We start from the raw sequence: 3,010 nt of genomic DNA, 5'->3' as shown, positions 1-3,010 counted from the left end.
TTTCTCATCCATCTTTCTCATTCATTTTTCCAACAAGCATCCTGACCCGGGTCTCTGTGTCTGTCTCAAACCATCTCTTTTTGTTAAACATAAAATGCTTTTCAGATAAAATCAGCCACACATGTTCAGTGGATAAAGCTTGAAAAATACACAAAAGCGGCCAGGTGTGGTGGCTCACGTCTGTAATCCTAACACTTTGGGAGGCCAAGGTGGGTGAATCACCTGAGGTCAGGAGTTCAAGACCAGCCTGGCCATCATGGTTAAACCCCATCTTTATTTAAAAAAAAAAAAAGAGAGAGAGAGAGAAATACACAAAAGCATAAAAGAAAAAAAAAACATCACCTATAACTTCACCATCCTCCTCTCATCCCTCATCCCACTTCTGGAACAATTCATCCCAATACCTAGGAATTTTCCATGTGTTTATTTGTGCATATGTTTTCTGACTACCAAAGTAACACTTGCTCCTTGTAAAAGATTTCATCAATATAGAAACATACAACTTGCAGAGTTAAAGTAAGTCTTGTATTTCACCTCCTGGAGGTAAATATTTTTTAACAATTTGTCACTGTTCCTCCTTTTGTTTTCCTTTCTGTGAGCAGTTTCACCCAAACTGGAACCATGCTGTATACAGTTTGGTAGCCGGCTTTTTATGTCTTACCATTATCTCTCATTTGCATTCTCACACATCTTTAATTATAGTGTATCAGTTAGGGCCCAGCAGGAAACAGATGGCCCCGTCAATTTAGGATAATTTGAGGTGGGGTTGATACCAGAAGCCTTTATAACGCGACTGGATAGTGAAGGCAAATGACAAGAGCTAGGGCAAGCTCCTGGGGCCAGCATGGGGAAGGGGCCTTATCCTCAGGCCTGAAGGAAGAGGAGAGGGCTGAGGGTGTGCATGCAGTCGCCTGACTTGGGGAAGAGTCATTTAGATTCATGGAGGAAACAGCCAAATTGTAATGGCCGCCCCCATAGGGAAGAGCCCTGGGGAACAAACACCCTTACCTCCTCCTCTCCCCTCTACCTGGGGCCCACAGCAGGGTGGAGAAGCAGGGACAGTAGATAAGGAGGGACAAATGAAAGACATCCCCCACCACCACACCACTATTAGAGCTTCCATTCCAGCAGGATGATTCAGTAACAACCCGATTGCTAGGGTGGTAGATTTTTCATTCTCTCAACAGCACCTTTTGCAGAGCAGAGGTCACTTTTTGTTTTTGGTTTTTTTCGGACGTGGTCTCGCTCTGTAACCCAAGCTGGAGCATAGTGGTGGCAAAATCGCTGCTCACTGCAGCCTCCATCTCCCAGGCTCAAGCCCTCCTCCCACTCAGCCTCCTAAGTAGCTGGTATGACAGCGACCTGTGATAGGTGCGTGCCACCAGGCCTGGTGAATTTTCTTGTTTTCCCCAGAGAGCCCGTCTCACTTTGTTACCCAGGCTGGTGTGTTTCCATTTCAACATTCTTGAAATGAAGAAATTATAGAAATAGATAGCAGATTAGGGGTTGTCAGAGGTTAAGGAAGGGAGAGGAGTGGATGTGGCTATTGAAAGAGCAACATGAGGGATCTTGTGGTATGGTGGAGTGTTTTGTATCTTGTCTGTATCAGTGTGATCTGGCTAGGCTTTGTGTCCCCACCCAAATCTCATCTTGAATTGTAATCCACAGGTGTTGAGGAAGAGACCTGCTGGGAAGTGATTGGATTGGACTGTGGGGGGCGGTTCCCCCATGCTATTCTCATGATAGCGAGTTCTCACAAGAGCTGATGGTTTTTTAGGTATTTGGAAGTTCCTGTCTTCTTTCGCTCTCTTTCTCTCCTGCCACCATGTAAGAGGTGACTGCTTTCCTTTCTGTCATGACTGTAAATTTCCTGAGGCCTCCCCAACCATGCAGAACTGCGAGTCAATTAAACCTCTTTCCTTTATAAATTACCCAGTCTCAGGTAGCATCTTTATAGCAGTGTGAGAACGGACTAATACATAATGTCAATATTCTGGATGTGATATAGTACCATAGTTTTTGCAAGATGTTACCATTCGGGGAAACTGGGTAAAGGGTACCCAGTGTCTAACTCCCGCCCTCACTCACTCACTCCCTCCTTCCTTCCATCCCTTCCTTCCTTCCTCCCTCTCTTTTTCTTTTCACATTTCATTTGCTTGTTGACTTCCACCTGATTACTCCAGAAAGTAGCTACTTACGATGCTTAAGATGGGGGGCGATTTCAGTATCGCCTACTTTCCCCTATGACAAAAGACCTCTGAGCATGAACAGTAAGACACAGTCACATCTTGGGGACCTGTCTGCAGGTGAACTGCAGGGCCCCAGCCTTGTGCTGATTAAAATAATGAAGTGACAGCCACTTGCCTAAGCCAGAGTGGGCCAAGCTACTTCTGCACAGATTGTAAAACAGGCTTTAGGTTTCTCTCCTCTTAGATGAGAGGCCAAGGGTCTGCCCTGTCAGCCTGCTTTTCTAGTGGCTCACCGACCATCACCACTTCGCTGGCCTGGAAGGGTTTAGCCACAGCAGATCATATGGTGACCAGGGCTGTCAGGGGCAGCCTCCATTTCCATTCTGTCTCGTAAGCAGCCTGGGAGATGTGGGCCTAAGCTTTGGTGAGGATGAAAGTCTGTCTTGGAAGTGGGCCCCACAGGGGTGAGTCCAGAGGCAGGGCCGAGAAGAGAAGGTCAGGTGGTAACATCATTCAAAGACCAGCTACGCCCAGAGCATACCTCCTGAGACGCCTTATCAAATGAGCAGGGGCTAAGTCAGCTGACAGCGTGACCACACAGCCCAGGCCTGTCCTGACAGAAGGCAGGAACCATAAGCAAATAAGTGACTTTTCCAAGAAACAAGATCTTGTTCAGAGCTGGGGCCTTGGGAACCTCCTTGATGTTTCAGTCACCATGCCCTGCCTTCCTGTCTCAACGTCCAGGACTCTAAATCCGTGGTAGAATGGCCAGTGTGTGGCCTTAGTGCCATGGCCATCTAGGGTGGATGTGGGCTGCCCAC

This window comes from Cebus imitator, unplaced genomic scaffold (assembly GCF_001604975.1).
Source record: "Cebus imitator isolate Cc_AM_T3 unplaced genomic scaffold, Cebus_imitator-1.0 Scaffold306, whole genome shotgun sequence".
Taxonomy (NCBI): domain Eukaryota; kingdom Metazoa; phylum Chordata; class Mammalia; order Primates; family Cebidae; genus Cebus; species Cebus imitator.
This window is presented reverse-complemented; position numbering follows the sequence as displayed.